This window comes from Triticum aestivum, chromosome 2D (genome assembly GCF_018294505.1).
Source record: "Triticum aestivum cultivar Chinese Spring chromosome 2D, IWGSC CS RefSeq v2.1, whole genome shotgun sequence".
Lineage (NCBI taxonomy): Eukaryota > Viridiplantae > Streptophyta > Magnoliopsida > Poales > Poaceae > Triticum > Triticum aestivum.
The window spans coordinates 403717353-403738911 of NC_057799.1; positions in this window are offsets into that span (position 1 = coordinate 403717353).

Here is a 21559-nt window from a genome sequence, read left to right on the forward strand (position 1 = left end):
CTTTCGCGGTGTCAAACATCGCGAATAGCTCAAGGATCATCAAAACTATCCCTGATATGTTATAGTTCATCACGAAGCTCTACTAGCTTGGTGGCAGTGACTATGGAGAACCATCACTATCTCATCTGGAAGATTAACTCCCACTCGATTCAAGCGATTGTGGCACTCAGACAATCTGAGCACATGCTCAATGATTGAGCTTTTCTCCCTTAGTCTGCAGGCTTAAGAAACTTGTCAGAGGTCTCATACCTCTTGACGTGGGCAGTAGTCTGAAATCCCAATTTCAGTCTTCGGAACATCTCATATGTTCTACGACGTTTCAAAACCGTCTTTGGTGCCACAATTCTAAACCGTTAGCATTACGCACTGAACTATCACGTAGTTATCAAAACGTGTATGTCAGATGTTCCGCAACATCTACAGACGACGCTGAGGTTCAGCACATCGAGCGGTGCATTAAGGACATAAGCCTTCTGTGCAGCAATGAGGACAATCCTCAGTCTACGGACCCAGTCCGCATAATTGCTATTACCAACTTTCAACTAAATTTTCTCTAGGAACATATCTTAAACAGTAGAACTAAAGCGTATGACATAATTTGCAAAGACCTTTTGACTATGTTCATGATAATGAAGTTCATCTGATTATTTTAATGAACTCCCACTCAGATAGACATCCCTCTAGTCATCTAAGTGATACATGATCCGAGTCAAACTAGGCCGTGTCCGATCATCACGTGAGACGGACTAGTCATCATCGGTGAACATCTCCATGTTGATCGTATCTGCTATACGACTCATGTTCGACCTTTCGGTCTCTTGTGTTCCGAGGGCATGTCTGTACATGCTAGGCTCGTCAAGTCAACCTAAGTGTTTCGCATGTGTTCCGAGGCCATGTCTGTACATGCTAGGCTCGTCAACACCCGTTGTATTCGAACGTTAGAATCTATCACACCCGATCATCACGTGGTGCTTCGAAACAACGAACCTTCGCAACGGTGCATAGTTAGGGGGAACACGTCTTGAAATTTTAGTGAGGGATCATCTTATTTATGCTACCGTCGTTCTAAGCAAATAAGATGCATAACATGATAAACATCACATGCAATCAAATAGTGACATGATATGGCCAATATCATTTTGCTCCTTTGATCTCCATCTTCGGGGCACCATGATCATCTTTGTCACCGGCATGACACCATGATCTCCATCATCATGATTTCCATCATTGTGTCTTCATGAAGTTGTCACGCCAACGATTACTTCTACTTCTATGACTAACGCGCTTAGCAATAAAGTAAAGTAATTTACATGGCGTTATTCAATGACACGCAGGTCATACAAAAATAAAGACAGCTCCTATGGCTCCTACCGGTTGTCATGCTCATCGACATGCAAGTCGTGATTCCTATTACAAGAATATGATCAATCACATACATCACATATATCATTCATCACATCTTCTGGCCATATCACATCACATAGCACATGCTGCAAAAACAAGTTAGACGTCCTCTAATTGTTGTTGCAAGTTTTTACGTGGCTTGTATAGGTTTCTAGCAAGAACGTTTCTTACCTACGTAAAACCACAACGTGATATGCCAATTTCTATTTACCCTTCATAAGGACCCTTTTCATCGAATCCGTTCCGACTAAAGTTGGAGAGACAGACACCGCTAGCCACCTTATGCAACTAGTGCATGTCAGTCGGTGGAACCTGTCTCACGTAAGCGTACGTGTAAGGTCGGTCCGGGCCGCTTCATCCCACAATGCCGCCGAAACAAGATAAGACTAGTAGCGGCAAGAAGAATTGGCAACATCTACGCCCACAACTGCTTTGTGTTCTACTCGTGCATAGAAACTACGCATAGACCTAGCTCATGATGCCACTGTTGGAGAACGTAGCAGAAATTAAAAATTTTCTACGCATCACCAAGATCAATCTATGGAGTAATCTAGCAACGAGGGGAAGGGGAGTGCATCTACATACCATTGTAGATCGCGATGCGGAAGCGTTGCAAGAACGCGGATGAAGGAGTCGTACTCGTAGCGATTCAGATCGCGGTTGATTCCGATCTAAGCACCAAAGAACGGTGCCTCCGCGTTCAACACACGTGCAGCCCGGTGACGTCTCCCACGCCTTGATCCAGCAAGGTGAGAGGGAGAGGTTGGGGAAGACTCCATCCAGCAGCAGCACGATGGCGTGGTGGTGATGGAGGAGCGTGGCAATCCCGCAGGGCTTCGCCAAGCACCGCGGGAGAGGAGGAGGAGGAGGGAGAGGGGTAGGGCTGCGCCGAAAGAGAGACGTTCTCATGTCTTGGGCAGCCCCAAACCTCAACTATATATAGGGGGGAGGGGGCTGCGCCCCCTCTAGTGTTTCCACCCCAAGGGCTGGCGGCCAGCCCTAGATCCCATCTAGGGGGGCGGCCAAGGGGAGGAGAGGGGGGGCGCCACTAGGGTGGGCCTTAAGGCCCATATGGACCTAGGGTTTGCCCCCTCCCACTCTCCCATGCGCCTTGGGCCTTGGTGGGGGGGCGCACCAGCCCACCTGGGGCTGGTCCCCTCCCACACTTGGCCCACGCAGCCTCCTGGGGCTGGTGGCCCCACTTGGTGGACCCCCGGGACCCTCTCGGTGGTCCCGGTACATTACCGATATCACCCAAAACTTTTCCGGTGACCAAAACAGGACTTCCCATATATAAACCTTTACCTCCGGACCATTCCGGAACTCCTCGTGACGTCCGGGATCTCATCCGGGACTCCGAACAACATTCGGTAACCACGTATATCTTTTCCCTATGACCCTAGCGTCATCGAACCTTAAGTGTGTAGACCCTACGGGTTCGGGAACCATGCAGACATGACCGAGACGTTCTCCGGTCAATAACCAACAGCGGGATCTGGATACCCATGTTGGCTCCCACATGTTCCACGATGATCTCATCGGATGAACCACGATGTCGGGAATTCAATCAACCCCGTATTCAATTCCCTTTGTCTATCGGTATGTTACTTGCCCGAGATTCGATCGTCGGTATCCCTATACCTTGTTCAATCTCGTTACCGGCAAGTCTCTTTACTCGTTCCGTAACTCACATCATCCCGTGATCAACTCCTTGGTCACACTGTGCACATTATGATGATGTCCTACCGAGTGGGCCCAGAGATACCTCTCCGTTTACATGGAGTGACAAATCCCAGTCTCGATTCGTGCCAACCCAACAGACACTTTCGGAGATACCTGTAGTGCACCTTTATAGCCACCCAGTTACGTTGTGACGTTTGGTACACCCAAAGCATTCCTATGGTATCCGGGAGTTGCACAATCTCATGGTCTAAGGAAATGATACTTGACATTAGAAAAGCTCTGAGCAAACAAACTACACGATCTTGTGCTAGGCTTAGGATTGGGTCTTGTCCATCACATCATTCTCCTAATGATGTGATCCCGTTATCAACAACATCCAATGTCCATGGTCAGGAAACTGTAACCATCTATTGATCAACGAGCTAGTCAACTAGAGGCTTACTAGGGACATGGTGTTGTCTATGTATCCACACATGTATCTGAGTTTCCTATCAATACAATTCTAGCATGGATAATAAACGATTATCATGAACAAGGAAATATAATAATAACCTATTTATTATTGCCTCTAGGGCATATTTCCAACACAGCAAATGCAGAGGAGAATGCAGCAGCAATGGAGAATGCAACAAGTTTAGAGGATAATGCAGCAGCAATGGAGAATGCAGCAAGTTTAGAGGATAATGCAGCAGCAGAGGATAATGCAACAAGTTTAGAGAATGAAGCAACTGAAGTAGCAGCTTGGTATGTGTGCAATCTTTCCATTTTTTGCATTTGTTCTCTTTTTTATCGACGGCTAAGCTTATTTCTGTTTGACTCAGCTCTAGGATAATTAGAGGCACAAGACAAAAAAGACCTAGACAGGAAGGAACTTCGGTTGAACCATCATCTGATGTGGAATTTGAAACCATGGCTTACGAAGGTTTTGAAGCTATAAGAGAGGAGGAAGTTATTTTGTCTGAAGTTCCTTTAAAGATTAGTGAGCCCACAGATGACCGTCAACTGGTCATCACTTGCTCGATCATTCAAAGCTCAACAAAACCGCCACCACCAGAAGTGAAGATCAGAAGCAACAAGACAAAGCTTTCAAAAGCACAAAATATCCCAGCCAGGGAAACCAGAAGCAAGATGGTTAACACATCCCGGAACACAAGGAGCAAGGCAAAGATTTGAATTTGAACTTGAATGCAAGTCATAAACTTTGAACTTTAAAGATTTGTAATAAGGATTCTGTCGTCAATTTGAAGTACTGTGAAAACTTGTAAGGTGTAATAATTCTATATGTAAACGTTGAATTTGAACTACTGAGGCAAACTTTGAATTTTAGGCAAACTTTGAATTTGAACCAACACTTCAATCCATTCCCCTGTGGTGTGAGTTGCACAGTTTGCTGAACTATTATAAACGTTAGGGTGATCAATCCGATCTCTTTTGCGTCTACAAAACTTGTAGTCATGAGAAATGTGCTCCAAATGAGCTCCCAAGCTAGGGTAAACAGCCCCAAGCTAGGGTAAAAACCACGTTTACCATATGAAATGGAAAACTAAGTTCAGATCCTTCTTATTCACTTTGAGATCAAGCTTTGGTGATTTTCTTGATTTTTTAAAAAAATCAAAAACCGAAGGGAAACCCTACCTCCTCTCCTTGGTCTCTATGAAACGTTGTACATGATAGCTCATATGTGTGAAGGTTTTTTCATGAAAATGTCCATAGACAAAGTTTATGATTTTTGGTTGGTAACATGTCACACAAGACAGCATTGTGCGCGGGTTTTATATTTTTTGATTTTTTAATTGATGGTGCTCATTTTACCTCGATCGTGCTAGCTAGGTTTTTTTTCTCTAAATGTACGTATACTAAGTTTAGTATTTTTCCACATTAGTGTGTCCTATAAAACGACGAACGGCGAGGTTTCATATTTTTTTGTTTTTTTTAATTATTTATGCTCAGTCAAAGCCTTTGAAACCCCGTTGACCAGCTCAAAACCCCGCGGGGTTTCGCCTAACCATAGCTCCGAACATCAGCCGTCCGATCATACCCTAGCGCCAAGCGAGAGCCCTCAGATGTGGTTTTCTAGAAGTAATTCCGAGGGCAGTATGCGACCAGGCTCCGCGCCGTTGGATCACATGGACAGCTCCGCATCGTTGGATCGTGGGGCGATCTGCGAGAGGCTATCCGCGAGACTTGTTGGTTGTGCCTCCACTTTCTTCGGGTACCCCTTTATTCTGGTGCTTATTCTGCAGCGACGAGAGGAGCCACTCCTCCTCTGCTACTTCTTCTCCGGCGACGAGAGGAGCCACTCCTCTGCTTCTTCTTCTCCGGCGACTTTGGGCGATATGTCGAGCTCCACTTCAGCCTCCCGCCCCTCGTGGACCCAGTATGGTCCACTTCCCATGGAGCGATGTCCTGACTGCCCATGCAGTGCGCCACTGATCCGGTTGACTTCGAAGGAGGTCAAGAATGGCAACTATGGGCGCGAGTTCGTGAAATGCGAGAGCAAGCCAGAGGGGCAGGTTAGATCTCATGATTTTTCTCTGACTTCTTTTTCTATTTGCTTTTAATTCTTTTTCAATCTGGGATTTAGGGTTCATTTTTTCGATTCAGATCGTGAAGAAATGCACACATTTTGAATGGCTGGATGACTACGTTAAGCGGATTCAATTCAATGGGGCCCCAACCCGGGAGCTCAATCTACCGTCAGCAACAACGAATTTGATCTCTGAAAGTGCTGCTCTGACAGTTGGGGATGCAGCTCTGAAGGGGGAAATGAAGAAGATGAACAAGAACTTGAAGCAGATGATTCAATTGAACAAGCAGGCGAAATCTGATAGCTTTAGGATTTTATCCCTTTTATTTTTGTGTAGTTGCTCTAGGATTTGCTTACTTGCTGGTCATCACTCGGTAGATCATGTGCTCTAGGATTTGGTTAATTTGTGGATCATGTGCTCTACGATTTGCTTAAATTTGTGGATCATGTGCTCTATGCTCTGTGTTGCTTAATTTGTGGATCATGTGCTCTATGCTCTGTGTTGCTTAATTTGTGGATCATGTCAGTTTCGGGTACCCGTCAGTTTCGTCAGACAACACCGACCGCAGAAGAAGAAAAACGTAGTTCTAGGGCCCAAATTGAAACTAAGCTCTGGTTGGGCCGTCTCATCGCGTTGAGTGTCGAAGGCCCACGCGCTGGCTCTATTTTTAACCTTGATTATTACCATGGTAAATCCATGGTTTGCCATGCCGAACAAAAATAGTGCATGATGGTAAATCGATTTATTGTTGGACTTGCACATGTCAAATTTATTTGTACATATCATGGCAATTTTCTTCTGTATATAGCCTACGGCACAACACTTTCATTTTTGGGTTCATTTTTTGACATGCGGGTATTATAAACAAGTTTTTGTTGCAAGAAAAATATTGTATACACGATTTTTTGTTTTTGTTTTTTATTAAGAAGTAGCTCGGCTACGGCACCATATCCATCGACCGATATCTCACGTAGCAAGCATACATCCATAACATAAAAAGTAGCAACCATAGCATACTTCTTACATAAAACATAATGTACCCTTAACCATAGCATAGTCCACAAATTATTCAAAAATTAGCTTGTTTTTGTTCATACAATATACGGAATAGGGCCACCAACAATTCAAAAAAATTAGCTTTTCTTCTTCTTTTCAACATCAACATGGCTCATTTTCTAGCTTTAGTTTCCTTTTTGACACTTCAACTACTCCATTATCCGCGCGTGCGAAAACTTGACCCTACTCTAAATGGGCGAAAACTTGCTGGTTTTCATTGAGGAAAACATGATTGATTTAGCAGAAGGGCTCGTGTACAGCACCATATCCATCTAGCGATTTATCTCACGTCAAATAAGTTAGAAATAGCAAGCAAAAACACTGATAACCAATGACATATCAAATAAGGGTAGCAAGCATAACAAAGTTCTTAGGGAGGGAATAACACGACAGAGATTAAAAGTTCACGGTACAATCAACGACATAATTAAGATAGAAATATATAAAAGATAAAAAGCCCTAACACCCTAGGGCAAGACAAGCTCACGATCGAGACTGGGACTTCACCACCATCTTCATTGCGCCTTGTCTTCACTGCTCCCTCTCCATGCCGTCCTGGCTGATGTAGTAGGGGAGGCTGTGTATACCATCGCGGGTGGGGAAGATGCAATCGAAGTTTGTGAAGATGTTGTGGGTTGTGAATGCGATGAATTCGCATCCACACCAAAACACCTTGCCGAGGAGGTGGTACGCATCAAATCTGTTGGTGAAGGTGACGGTGAGCCCTATCGGTGGAGTCCTGGAGTTTGGACGCACTTCATCCAGTCGGAACATCACCGGCGAGCCCGCCGGGAGGTGGGCGAAGCCCGCACGGAGGAACCACTCGGCAAACCCCTTGCACCCCTCCAGCGTGAGAATGCCCACACGCGGAGCATCCTCTCCACAACGACGCCGGCCGGATACCGTCTCTCCGGCACGGTCGGTGGGAGCTCGAAGGTGGGGCCGTTGTACTGCATCCTTGCCTCGCTTTGAGAGTGCTCTGGGTTTTGGTGAAGAAGAGAAGGGGGCGGCGCAAATGGATGTGTGGAGAATAGGTGGAGGGGTGGTGGTTTAAAATAGGGAAAGGGGAAGGGAAGGGGAGTGGCACCGGCCGCGCTTTGGATTTGCTACGTTCAAACGAGCCGCGTCGATCCATATGCCACTTTAATTGCCAACAGGTTTTAATTGCCACGTTGAATAGATGCGAGTGGATTGAAAAGTGTGAAACAATGCTCTACATCGAGGAGACACGCGTGGGAGATGATACGAACCAGCGGCAGCAACCGTCCCTGTGTCTGTGGCGGCTCGCGTGAAAATGAGGCCGCTCGGCGTCCGTGGCGGCTCGCGTGAAAAAGAGGCCGGTCAGCGCATCATGGCGGCGGGCGGCGGCGCATGCAGGTAGGCTAGCTACGTGCATGCATGCAGACTAGCTGGACATGTCGTGCATTGATACGTCCATTTTGCATCATGCTTTTATATCGTTATTTATTGCATTATGGGCTGTTATTACACATTATGTCACAATACATATGCCTATTCTCTCTTATTTCACAAGGTTTACATGAGGAGGGAGAATGCCGGTAGCCGGAATTCTGGGCTGGAAAAGGAGCAAATATTAGAGACCTATTCTACACAACTCCAAAAGTCCTGAAACTCCATGAAAGTTATTTTTGGAAATAATAAAAAATACTGAGCGGAAGAAATACGTCAGGGGGGCCTCCACCCGTCCACGAGGGTGGGGGCGCGCCCTACCCCCTGGGCGCGCCCCCCTGCCTCGTGGGCCCCCTGTTGGCCCTCCGGTGCCCATCTTCTGTTATATGAAGTCTTTCGTCCGAAGCAAAATCATAAGCAAGCTTTCGGGACGAGACTCCACCGCCATGAGGCGGAACCTTGGCGGAACCAATCTAGGGCTCCGGCAGAGCTGTTCTGCCGGGGACACTTCCCTCCGGGAGGGGGAAATCATCGCCATCGTCATCACCAACGCTCCTCTCATTGGGAGAGGGCAATCTCCATCAACATCTTCACCAGCACCATATCCTCTCAAACCCTAGTTCATCTCTTGTATCCAATTCTTGTCTCATAGTCTGGGATTGGTACCTGTAGGTTGCTAGTAGTGTTGATTACTCCTTGTAGTTGATGCTAGTTGGTTTATTTTGTGGAAGATCATATGTTCAGATCCTTTATGCATATTAATACTCCTCTGATTATGAACATGAATATGCTCTGTGAGTAGTTACGTTTGTTCCTCAGGACATGGGAGAAGTCTTGCTATTAGTAGTCATGTGAATTTGGTATTCGTTCGATATTTTGATGAGATGTATGTTGTCTATCCTCTAGTGGTGTTATGTAAACGTCGACTACATGACACTTCACCATTATTTGGGCCTAGAGGAAGGCATTGGGAAGTAATAAGTAGATGATGGGTTGCTAGAGTGACAGAAGCTTAAACCCTAGTTTATGCGTTGCTTCGTAAGGGGCTGATTTGGATCCATATGTTTCATGCTATGGTTAGGTTTACCTTAATACTTTTGTTGTAGTTGTGGATGCTTGCAATAGAGGTTAATCATAAGTGGGATGCTTGTCCAAGTAAGGACAGCACCCAAGCACCGGTCCACCCACATATCAAATTATCAAAGTACCAAACGTGAATCATATGAACGTGATGAAAACTAGCTTGACGATAATTCCCATGTGTCCTCGGGAGCGCTTTTCTCCATATAAGAGTTTGTCCAGGCTTGTCCTTTGCTACAAAAAGGATTGGGCCACCTTGCTGCATTTTATTTACTTTCGTCACTTGTTGCTCATTACAAATTATCCTATCACAAAACTATCTGTTACCTATAATTTCAGTGCTTGCAGAGAATACCTTGCTGAAAACCGCTTATCATTTCCTTCTGCTCCTCGTTGGGTTCGACACTCTTACTTATCGAAAGGACTACAATAGATCCCCTATACTTGTGGGTCATCAAGACTCTTTTCTGGCGCCGTTGCCGGGGAGTGAAGCGCCTTTGGTAGGTGGAATTTGGTAAGGAAAAATTTATATAGTGTGCTGAAATTTACTGTCACTTGTTACTATGGAAAGTAATCCTCTGAGGGGCTTGTTCGGGGTATCTTCACACCAACCAGTAGAGCAAAGAGTTGCTCCTCAACATACTGAACCTACTGAAAATGAAAATGTCTACTTTGAAATTCCTTCATGTTGGGGAACGTAGTAATTTCAGAAAAATTCTACGCACACGCAAGATCATGGTGATGCATAGCAACGAGAGGAGAGAGTGTTGTCCACGTACCCTCGTAGACCGATAGCGGAAGCGTTTAACACAACGCGGTTGATGTAGTCGTACGTCTTCACGATCCGACCGATCAAGTACCGAACGCACGGCATCTCCAAGTTCAGCACACGTTCAGCTCGATGACGTCCCTCGAACTCCGATCCAGCCGAGTGTTGAGGGAGAGTTTCGTTAGCACGACGGCGTGGTGACAATGTTGATGTTCTACCGACGCAGGGCTTCGCCTAAGCACCGCTACGATATTATCGAGGTGTAATATGGTGGAGGGGGGCACCGCACACGGCTAAGAGATCAATGATCAATTGTGTGTCTAGAGGTGCCCCCCTGCCCCCGTATATAAAGGAGCAAGGGGGGGTTCGGCCGGCCTAGAGGAGAGGCGCGCCAGGAGGAGTCCTACTCCTACCGGGAGTAGGACTCCCCCCTTTTCCATGTTGGACTAGGAGAGGAAGGGGGAAAAGGTGGAGGGGAGGAAGGAAGGGGGGCACCGCCCCCCTCTCCTTGTCCTATTCGGACTGGGGGCGCGGCCCTGCCCTAGCCTCCTCTCCTCTCTTCCACCTAGGCCCAATAAGGCCCATTAAGTTACCGGGGGGTTCCGGTAACCTCCCGGTACTCCGGAAAAATCCCGATTTCACCCGGAACACTTCCGATGTCCAAACATAGGCTTCCAATATATCAATCTTTATGTCTCGACCATTTCAAGACTCCTCGTCATGTCCGTGATCACATCCGGGACTCCGAACAACCTTCGGTACATCAAAACATATAAACTCATAATATAACTGTCATCGTAACGTTAAGCGTGCGGACCCTACGGGTTCGAGAACTATGTAGACATGACCGAGACACCTCTCCGGTCAATAACCAATAGCGGAACCTGGATGCTCATATTGGTTCCCACATATTCTACGAAGATCTTTATCGGTCAGACCGCATAACAACATACGTTGTTCCCTTTGTCATCGGTATGTTACTTGCCCGAGATTCGATCGTCGGTATCTCGATACCTAGTTCAATCTCGTTACCGGCAAGTCTCTTTACTCGTTCCGTAATACATCATCCCGCAACTAACTCATTAGTCACAATGCTTGCAAGGCTTATAGTGATGTGTATTACTGAGTGGGCCCAGAGATACCTCTCCGACAATCGGAGTGACAAATCCTAATCTCGAAATACGCCAACCCAACAAGTACCTTTGGAGACACCTGTAGAGCACCTTTATAATCACCCAGTTACGTTGTGACGTTTGGTAGCACACAAAGTGTTCCTCCGGTAAACGGGAGTTGCATAATCTCATAGTCATAGGAACATGTATAAGTCATGAAGAAAGCAATAGCAACATACTAAACGATCGAGTGCTAAGCTAACGGAATGGGTCAAGTCAATCACATCATTCTCCTAATGATGTGATCCCGTTAATCAAATGACAACTCATGTCTATGGCTAGGAAACATAACCATCTTTGATCAACGAGCTAGTCAAGTAGAGGCATACTAGTGACACTCTGTTTGTCTATGTATTCACACATGTATTATGTTTCCGGTTAATACAATTCTAGCATGAATAATAAACATTTATCATGATATAAGGAAATAAATAATAACTTTATTATTGCCTCTAGGGCATATTTCCTTCAGTCTCCCACTTGCACTAGAGTCAATAATCTAGATTACACAGTAATGATTCTTACACCCATGGAGTCTTGGTGCTGATCATGTTTTGCTCGTGGAAGAGGCTTAGTCAACGGGTCTGCAACATTCAGATCCGTATGTATCTTGCAAATTTCTATGTCTCCCACCTGGACTAAATCCCGGATGGAATTGAAGCGTCTTTTGATGTGCTTGGTTCTTTTGTGAAATCTGGATTCCTTTGCTAAGGCAATTGCACCAGTATTGTCACAAAAGATTTTCATTGGACCCGATGCACTAGGTATGACACCTAGATCGGATATGAACTCCTTCATCCAGACTCCTTCATTTGCTGCTTCCGAAGCAGCTATGTACTCAGCTTCACACGTAGATCCCGCCACGACACTTTGCTTAGAACTGCACCAACTGACAGCTCCACCGTTCAATGTAAACACGTATCCGGTTTGCGATTTAGAATCGTCCGGATCAGTGTCAAAGCTTGCATCAACGTAACCATTTACGATGAGCTCTTTGTCACCTCCATAAACGAGAAACATATCCTTAGTCCTTTTCAGGTATTTCAGGATGTTCTTGACCGCTGTCCAGTGATCCACTCCTGGATTACTTTGGTACCTCCCTGCTAAACTTATAGCAAGGCACACATCAGGTCTGGTACACAGCATTGCATACATGATAGAGCCTATGGCTGAAGCATAGGGAACATCTTTCATCTTCTCTCTATCTTCTGCAGTGGTCGGGCATTGAGTCTTACTCAATCTCACACCTTGTAGTACAGGCAAGAACCCTTTCTTTGCTTGATCCATTTTGAACTTCTTCAAAACTTTGTCAAGGTATGTGCTTTGTGAAAGTCCAATTAAGCGTCTTGATCTATCTCTATAGATCTTGATGCCTAATATATATGCAGCTTCACCGAGGTCTTTCATTGAAAAACTCTTATTCAAGTATCCCTTTATGCTATCCAGAAATTCTATATCATTTCCAATCAGCAATATGTCATCCACATATAATATCAGAAATGCTACTGAGCTCCCACTCACTTTCTTGTAAATACAGGCTTCTCCAAAAGTCTGTATAAAACCAAATGCTTTGATCACACTATCAAAGCGTTTATTCCAACTCCGAGAGGCTTGCACCAGTCCATAAATGGATCGCTGGAGCTTGCACACTTTGTTAGCTCCCTTTGGATCGACAAAACCTTCCGGTTGCATCATATACAACTCTTCTTCCAGAAATCCATTCAGGAATGCAGTTTTTACATCCATTTGCCAAATTTCATAATCATAAAATGCGGCAATTGCTAACATGATTCGGACAGACTTGAGCATCGCTACGGGTGAGAAAGTCTCGTCGTAGTCAATCCCTTGAACTTGTCGAAAACCTTTCGCAACAAGTCGAGCTTTATAGACAGTAACATTACCGTCAGCGTCAGTCTTCTTCTTGAAGATCCATTTATTTTCAATGGCTTGCCGATCATCGGGCAAGTCAACCAAAGTCCATACTTTGTTCTCATACATGGATCCCATCTCGGATTTCATGGCTTCAAGCCATTTTGCGGAATCTGGGCTCACCATCGCTTCTTCATAGTTCGTAGGTTCGTCATGGTCTAGTAACATAACCTCCAGAACAGGATTACCGTACCACTCTGGTGCGGATCTTAATCTGGTTGACCTACGAGGTTCAGTAATAACTTGATCTGAAGTTTCATGATCATTATCATTAACTTCCTCACTAATTGGTGTAGGTGTCGCAGAAACTGGTTTCTGTGATGATCTACTTTCCAATAAGGGAGCAGGTACAGTTACCTCATCAAGTTCTACTTTCCTCCCACTCACTTCTTTCGAGAGAAACTCCTTCTCTAGAAAGGATCCATTCTTAGCAACGAATGTCTTGCCTTCGGATCTGTGATAGAAGGTGTACCCAACAGTCTCCTTTGGGTATCCTATGAAGACACATTTCTCCGATTTAGGTTCGAGCTTATCAGGTTGAAGTTTCTTCACATAAGCATCGCAACCCCAAACTTTAAGAAACGACAACTTTGGTTTCTTGCCAAACCATAGTTCATAAGGCGTCGTCTCAACGGATTTCGATGGTGCCCTATTTAGAGTGAATGCAGCCGTCTCTAAAGCATAACCCCAAAACGATAGCGGTAAATCAGTAAGAGACATCATAGATCGCACCATATCTAGTAAAGTACGATTACGACGTTCGGACACACCATTACGTTGTGGTGTTCCGGGTGGCGTGAGTTGCGAAACTATTCCGCATTGTTTCAAATGTAGGCCAAACTCGTAACTCAAATATTCTCCTCCACGATCTGATCGTAGAAACTTTATTTTCTTGTTACGATGATTTTCAACTTCGCTCTGAAATTCTTTGAACTTTTCAAATGTTTCAGACTTATGTTTCATTAAGTAGATATACCCATATCTGCTCAAATCATCTGTGAAGGTGAGAAAATAACGATATCCGCCACGAGCCTCAATATTCATCGGACCACATACATCTGTATGTATGATTTCCAACAAATCAGTTGCTCTCTCCATAGTTCCGGAGAACGGTGTTTTAGTCATCTTGCCCATGAGACACGGTTCGCAAGTACCAAGTGATTCATAATCAAGTGATTCCAAAAGTCCATCATTATGGAGTTTCTTCATGCGCTTTACACCGATATGACCTAAACGGCAGTGCCACAAATAAGTTGCACTATCATTATCAACTCTGCATCTTTTGGCTTCGACATTATGAATATGTGTGTCACTACTACCGAGATTCATTAAAAATAGACCACTCTTCAAGGGTGCATGACCATAAAAGATATTACTCATATAAATAGAACAACCATTATTCTCTGATTTAAATGAATAACCGTCTCGCATCAAACAAGATCCAGATATAATGTTCATGCTCAACGCTGGCACCAAATAACAATTATTTAGGTCTAATACTAATCCCGAAGGTAGATGTAGAGGTAGCGTGCCGACGGCGATCACATCGACTTTGGAACCGTTTCCCACGCGCATCGTCACCTCGTCCTTGGCCAGTGTTCGCTTAATCCGTAGTCCCTGTTTCGAGTTGCAAATATTAGCAACAGAACCAGTATCAAATACCCAGGTGCTACTGCGAGCTCTGGTAAGGTACACATCAATAACATGTATATCACATATACCTTTGTTCACCTTGCCATCCTTCTTATCCGCCAAATACTTGGGGCAGTTCCGCTTCCAGTGACCAGTCTGCTTGCAGTAGAAGCACTCAGTCTCAGGCTTAGGTCCAGATTTGGGTTTCTTCTCCTGAACAGCAACTTGCTTGCTGTTCTTCTTGAAGTTCCCCTTCTTCTTCCCTTTGCCCTTTTTCTTGAAACTAGTGGTCTTATTGACCATCAACACTTGATGCTCCTTTTTGATTTCTACCTCCGCTGCCTTTAGCATTGCGAAGAGCTCGGGAATTGTCTTGTTCATCCCTTGCATGTTATAGTTCATCACGAAGCTCTTGTAGCTTGGTGGCAGTGATTGAAGAATTCTGTCAATGACGCTATCATCCGGAAGATTAACTCCCAGTTGAATCAAGTGATTATTATACCCAGACATTTTGAGTATATGCTCACTGACAGAACTATTCTCTTCCATCTTGCAGCTGTAGAACTTATTGGAGACTTCATATCTCTCAATCCGGGCATTTGCTTGAAATATTAACTTCAACTCCTGGAACATCTCATATGCTCCATGACGTTCAAAACGTCGTTGAAGACCCGGTTCTAAGCCGTAAAGCATGGCACACTGAACTATCGAGTAGTCATCAGCTTTGCTCTGCCAGACGTTCATAACTTCTGGTGTTGCTCTTGCAGCAGGCCTGGCACCCAGCGGTGCTTCCAGGACGTAATTCTTCTGTGCAGCAATGAGGATAATCCTCAAGTTACGGACCCAGTCCGTGTAATTGCTACCATCATCTTTCAACTTTGCTTTCTCAAGGAACGCATTAAAATTCAACGGAACAACAGCACGGGCCATCTATCTACAATTAACATAGACAAGCAAGATACTATCAGGTACTAAGTTCATGATAAATTTAAGTTCTATTAATCATATTACTTAAGAACTCCCACTTAGATAGACATCCCTCTAATCATCTAAGTGATTACGTGATCCAAATCAACTAAACCATAACCGATCATCACGTGAAATGGAGTAGTTTTCAATGGTGAACATCACTATGTTGATCATATCTACTATATGATTCACGCTCGACCTTTCGGTCTCAGTGTTCCGAGGCCATATCTGCATATGCTAGGCTCGTCAAGTTTAACCTGAGTATTCTGCGTGTGCAAAACTGGCTTGCACCCGTTGTAGATGGACGTAGAGCTTATCACACCCGATCATCACGTGGTGTCTGGGCACGACGAACTTTGGCAACGGTGCATACTCAGGGAGAACACTTTTATCTTGAAATTTTAGTGAGAGATCATCTTATAATGCTACCGTCAATCAAAGCAAGATAAGATGCATAAAAGATAAACATCACATGCAATCAATATAAGTGATATGATATGGCCATCATCATCTTGTGCTTGTGATCTCCATCTCCGAAGCACCGTCATGATCACCATCGTCACCGGCGCGACACCTTGATCTCCATCGTAGCATCGTTGTCGTCTCGCCAACTATTGCTTTTACGACTATCGCTACCGCTTAGTGATAAAGTAAAACAATTACATGGTGATTGCATTGCATACAATAAAGCGACAACCATATGGCTCCTGCCAGTTGCCGATAACTTGGTTACAAAACATGATCATCTCATACAATAAAATATAGCATCACGTCTTGACCATATCACATCACAACATGCCCTGCAAAAACAAGTTAGACGTCCTCTACTTTGTTGTTGCAAGTTTTACGTGGCTGCTACGGGCTTAGCAAGAACCGTTCTTACCTACGCATCAAAACCACAACGATAGTTTGTCAAGTTGGTGCTGTTTTAACCTTCGCAAGGACCGGGCGTAGCCACACTCGGTTCAACTAAAGTGAGAGATACAGACACCCGCCGGTCACCTTTAAGCAACGAGTGCTCGCAACGGTGAAACCAGTCTCGCGTAAGCGTACGCGTAATGTCGGTCCGGGCCGCTTCATCTCAAAATACCGCCGAACCAAAGTATGACATGATGGTAAGCAGTATGACTTATATCGCCCACAACTCACTTGTGTTCTACTCGTGCATAACATCAACGCATAAAACCAGGCTCGGATGCCACTGTTGGGGAACGTAGTAATTTCAAAAAAATTCTACGCACACGCAAGATCATGGTGATGCATAGCAACGAGAGGGGAGAGTGTTGTCCACGTACCCTCGTAGACCGATAGCGGAAGCGTTTAACACAACGCGGTTGATGTAGTCGTACGTCTTCACGATCCGACCGATCAAGTACCGAACGCACGGCACCTCCGAGTTCAGCACACGTTCAGCTCGATGACGTCCCTCGAACTCCGATCCAGCCGAGTGTTGAGGGAGATTTTCGTCAGCACGACGGCGTGGTGACAATGTTGATGTTCTACCGACGCAGGGCTTCGCCTAAGCACCGCTACGATATTATCGAGGTGTAATATGGTGGAGGGGGGCACCGCACACGGCTAAGAGATCAATGATCAATTGTGTGTCTAGAGGTGCCCCCTGCCCCCGTATATAAAGGAGCAAGGGGGGTTCGGCCGGCCTAGAGGAGAGGCGCGCCAGGAGGAGTCCTACTCCTACCGGGAGTAGGACTCCCCCCTTTTCCATGTTGGACTAGGAGAGGAAGGGGGAAAAGGTGGAGGGGAGGAAGGAAGGGGGGGCGCCGCCCCCCTCTCCTTGTCCTATTCGGACTGGGGGGGAGGGGCGCGCGGCCCTGCCCTGGCCTCCTCTCCTCTCTTCCACCTAGGCCCAATAAGGCCCATTAAGTTACCGGGGGGTTCCGGTAACCTCCCGGTACTCCGGAAAAATCCCGATTTCACCCGGAACACTTCCGATGTCCAAACATAGGCTTCCAATATATCAATCTTTATGTCTCGACCATTTCGAGACTCCTCGTCATGTCCGTGATCACATCCGGGACTCCGAACAACCTTCGGTACATCAAAACATATAAACTCATAATATAACTGTCATCGTAACGTTAAGCGTGCGGACCCTACGGGTTCGAGAACTATGTAGACATGACCGAGACACCTCTCCGGTCAATAACCAATAGCGGAACCTGGATGCTCATATTGGTTCCCACATATTCTACGAAGATCTTTATCGGTCAGACCGCATAACAACATACGTTGTTCCCTTTGTCATCGGTATGTTACTTGCCCGAGATTCGATCGTCGGTATCTCGATACCTAGTTCAATCTCGTTACCGGCAAGTCTCTTTACTCGTTCCGTAATACATCATCCCGCAACTAACTCATTAGTCACAATGCTTGCAAGGCTTATAGTGATGTGTATTACTGAGTGGGCCCAGAGATACCTCTCCGACAATCGGAGTGACAAATCCTAATCTCGAAATACGCCAACCCAACAAGTACCTTTGGAGACACCTGTAGAGCACCTTTATAATCACCCAGTTACGTTGTGACATTTGGTAGCACACAAAGTGTTCCTCCGGTAAACGGGAGTTGCATAATCTCATAGTCATAGGAACATGTATAAGTCATGAAGAAAGCAATAGCAACATACTAAACGATCGAGTGCTAAGCTAACGGAATGGGTCAAGTCAATCACATCATTCTCCTAATGATGTGATCCCATTAATCAAATGACAACTCATGTCTATGGCTAGGAAACATAACCGTCTTTGATCAACGAGCTAGTCAAGTAGAGGCATACTAGTGACACTCTGTTTGTCTATGTATTCACACATGTATTATGTTTCCGGTTAATACAATTCTAGCATGAATAATAAACATTTATCATGATATAAGGAAATAAATAATAACTTTATTATTGCCTCTAGGGCATATTTCCTTCACTTCGGGTATGTTAGAAAAACTGCTAGCTAATCCTTTTGCAGGAGACGGAACAAAGCATCCTGATGAGCACCTAATATATGTGGATGAAGTTTGTGGATTATTTAAGCTTGCAGGTATACCCGGTGATGTTATTAAGAAGAAGGTCTTCCCTTTATATTTGAAGGGAGATGCATTGACATGGTATAGGCTATGTGATGATACGGGATCATGGAACTACAAACGATTGAAATTGGAATTTCATCAGAAATTTTATCCTATGCATCTTGTTCATCGTGACCGCAATTATATATATAATTTTTGGCCTCGTGAAGGAGAAAGCATCGCTCAAGCTTGGGGGAGGCTTAAATCAATGTTATATTCATGCCCCAATCATGAGCTCCCAAGAGAAATAATTATTCAAAAATTTTATGCTCGGCTTTCTGATAACAATCGCACATGCTCGATACTTCTTGTGCTGGCTCTTTTATGATGAAAACTATTGAATTCAAATGGGATTTATTGGAAAGAATTAAACGCAACTCTGAGGATTGGGATCTCGACGAAGGTAGGGAGTCAGGTATGACACCTAAGTTTGATTGTGTTAAATCTTTTATGGATACCGATGTTTTCCGTAAATTTTGCACTAAATATGGACTTGACTCTGAGATAGTAGCTTCCTTTTGTGAATCTTTTGCTGCTCATATTGATCTCCCTAAGGAGAAGTGGTTTAAATATCATCCTCCCATAGAAGTAAAAGTAGCTGCACCTATTAAAGTTGAAGAAAAGACTATCACTTATAATGATCCTATTGTTCCTACTGCTTATGTTGAAAAACCACCTTTCCCTGCTAGGATAAAAGATCATGCTAAAGCTTCAACTGTGGTCCGTAAAAGCAATATTAGAACTTATACACCTCCTGAGCAAATTAAAGTTGAACCTAATATTGCTATTGTTAAAGATTTCTTGTCTGATAATATTGATGGGCATGTTATTCATTTCCGTGATGAAACTGCTAGAATTGCCAAACATTGTGCTAAAGATAAACATAGACCTATGGTAGGCATGCCTGTTATTTCTGTTAAAATAGGAGATCATTGCTATCATGGCTTATGTGATATGGGTTCTAGTGCTAGTGCAATACCTATTGACTTATACAAAGAAATTAAGCATGATATTGCACCTACTGTGTCGTGGAATTGTCACGGCAGATGTCCTCAAGCTAGGACTTAGTCGTGGAGCCATCGCCACTAGGAAGCTTGAAGGGGTTAACGGGACAAGGAACACGAGGGTTTATACTGGTTCGGCCCCTTACAGTGAAGGTAAAGGCCTACGTCCAGTTGAGGTGGTATTGATTAGGGTTTCGATGGCCAGGGAGCTTAACCGCTATGCCTGGCTCTCGATGAGGTCTCTCTTCTCCCTAAACCGCTGCCGGGTCGTCCCTTTATATAGGGAGGCTGACGCCCTAGCAGCTCTCAGAGTCCCGGCCGGCTCATAAGAGTGTCCGGCTCGGACTCTCAACTATTCTTGCCTTACACTACAAGTTCTACCATAATGATGATTGTAACTACGGGCCTTAAGCCATATCCGGGTCTTAAGCCCATCTTTGGCCCACCGTCTTCAAGCTTGGCGCCGGGCTTCTGGCGATGACCATTATGAGTAACCCGGCCCCTCCTGGCGGGTGACTCTAAGGTCTATATCCTCAACATTAGGCCCCAGATTGATTTGAGCCGGCTCATGTCAATCTTCAATTCTTTCGACAGAAAACCTCCGGCTTACAATTGTGTGAAGGCCATAACCCGGCGTGACATCATCCTCTGGACTCCGGGTGATCCGCCGTGACATCATCTTCCATTAAGTCCATTTTTTACTCCACCAGATCCGCAACGGATCTTATCTTTACTGCCATCCCGAAAATCGAGGCGCCTCTCGGGCGAGATAACCGCGTCGTGACCTCCTCGTTTCTCGCGCCCACTTATGAGCTCGTCCTTATAAATAGTCCGACCCGACGGGCCTTCAGCCACCCTTCTTCCTCCTAGCGCCACTGTTCCTCCGCTCGAGCTCTGTTGCCGTCGCTGCCGCGGGTCTTCTCGTCCTCACCGACTCCGGCCGCTGCATCAACCTGTTGTGTCCAGAGAACGGCAGCGACCTCCGCAACTCTCCAGCTCCTGTAAGTTCTTGCAGCCCCGTAGAACAGATCCGCCGTGGAGCTTCTTCCTGTTCTTCCCATGTTCTTCGCCATTCTTCGCGGCCCTCGGTAGATTTGATTTTTACTGCCTCCTCTTGATCTTAGGATAGTATAGAACCAATGCGGCGGCTGTTTAGTACTCATTTCAAATGCAAGTAGACCTCTTTTTCCTGCATAAAGGCCTCGTTTGAGCCCAAGAATTTCCCCTGCGTCTGTTTTTAGGTCTAGGAACTTTTCTTTTGACCGACCATTTTGATCCAAATTATTTACTGCAATGTGTGAAACCTGTTTTCACCAAACTTAGTAAAAAAAATTGCACTCGTTGAGTCATGGCGGTTTATATTTCCGGTTTAAAGAAGCCACGCGCCGTAGAACCTTCTGGCTCAAAGGAGACCATGCGCCATAGAATTTTCCGGCTCATCTGTGATAAGGCCGTAGACAATCGAATTACTCTCAATACCTCGGGCGGCTTAAATAACCCGATGCACCTAGATATATGTCGTTAGTCCCCTCCATAAGCCGCCACTTTAACATTGAACTGTAAATTTCCTCCGGCTTATAATTAAACCGGACGTTTCCTTTTATCATAGGCTGCCGACTTTCACCATGCCTCCCAAAGCTCCTAAAGCCTCCATCACTTGCAATTGGATGAGGTCCAATGTCACCAACGAGACTTTAGCGGATTTTGTCAAGTCAGGTTACCTGCCTAAGAAGGACGTCCTGTCCTACCGTGCCCCTGACCCGTCAGAGGAGAGACCACAGCCAAAGGACGGGGAGGTAGTGATTTTTGCGGATCATATGAGCCGGGGCTTCGCACCGCCCGGCT